The sequence below is a fragment of the Morone saxatilis genome, unplaced genomic scaffold (assembly GCF_004916995.1).
Source record: "Morone saxatilis isolate NCDOM2014 unplaced genomic scaffold, NCSU_SB_2.0 Contig14, whole genome shotgun sequence".
Taxonomy (NCBI): Eukaryota; Metazoa; Chordata; class Actinopteri; family Moronidae; genus Morone; species Morone saxatilis.
Genome location: NW_023339696.1, coordinates 22,050,908 through 22,052,536, shown reverse-complemented (window position 1 = coordinate 22,052,536; position 1,629 = coordinate 22,050,908).

Below are 1,629 nucleotides of genomic sequence, written 5' to 3'. Positions count from 1 at the left end.
ACTGATAAACAACATTTATTCAAAGTTTCTGTTGTAAAAACGTCCATAATTAAACAAGATATCTGTCAATTAACTAAACTTTTTTTTACTGTTGTCGTGTTTGTTTACACAAATTTAGAAATGTATCAACAGTATTAAACTTGAATTTAACAGTCATTAGTCATTACAGTAATCTATTAAATAAACAGTGTACGCGTATGCGTCTTTTGTATGTTAAATAAGCTGTAATTTAATGATTATTTACAGTTACAGATTTTTAACATTATTTTTACATTAAAACAAGATATTTTTGTAATTTTATTCATATTTCTATATATTTAAAAAAAACAGAAAAATCTTTCTTTTTTTTTTACAGTGTGATTCATCCTGAAAACTGACAAACAAACAAAGTTCAGACTGACCAGAACGCTCCACAGAAACGAGCAACAGAACCGCAACAACCACAATCCTCCGAACGCTGTGAACCTCCATCCTGCTGCCTGAAGACCGACGACTGGAGACGCTTCAGTTTCCTTCTGCCTTCAGTGTGAGCGGAGGTCCTCCCTCCGACCCTCTGCTGAGGAGTTGTTGTGGTGTGTGTGGTGTGTGTGTGTGTGTTTGGATCAGACAAACTGGAAGTCCCTAGGTTTAGGTTAGATTATGGTTTTGGGTTTAGACACAGTTGTGAGTTTAGTATCAGGCTGCAAAGACAGCGAATTTAAAGTAACGAAATCCAGTTTGTGTGTTTTTGTTGTGAGATTTCCTGTAAAGTTCAACAGCCTCCAACCTGACCTCCGCATGATGCAACGGCTGCTGCTGCTGCTGCCAGAGTTTATCTGAGAAACACACACAGTTGAATCCTGCAAGCAGGATTAGTCAATAAATACAATCTCAGTTAAAGGACTCAGTGTTTCTTCTCCCTACAGCGTGAAGTTTGAATGAATGTCTGTTTCACATTCCTCTGCTGAAAGTGGATCGTTTCTCTGAGCTCATTGAAAATCTGATTTTAAGGGGCGGGGTTGAAAAACAGAATTTGTGACATCACAAATAGTCAGGAAGTGGATCCTGGTCCATTCTGTAAAGTTCAACAGCCTCCAGACCGACCTGCTTCTGCCGGTATTTACCCAATAAACACACACATATTTAGTCTTTGGCTGAATCTCAATCTCCACACTGAAACCTGAGCACTGAACCCTCACCCTTATCTGACCTTATCTTTTCATGTGAGAGGAATAAATAGAAATGGGACGGCACTTTGTGAAATATCAGTTACATCTTTTGAAACACAAAAAATCTTTCTAACGTAAGTGTTTGATTCATTCTATACAGCGTTTTACTGCCAACCTGTCTCATCTGTTTTATTATTAGAATTTATCTGGATTTATTTGCCTCAGTCCTGAAATGTTTTATCCCTGGTCCAACAGCAGCAGGGATTTTGTTTTCTGACCAGCAGACTTCCCAAAGATCTGCCAGCTATAAACTATAGATACAAGATACCAGAGATATCTCCACCCACCAATCGTCTGGGGATTTATGAATGCAAAGTTGCTTAAGTTGTGATGAAAACGGCAGCTAACAAACGTACGCCCCTTACTTCAAAGTAACCTTACCTAAAAACAGTGCTCTCCCCCCATTCTCCTCCACAGTGAA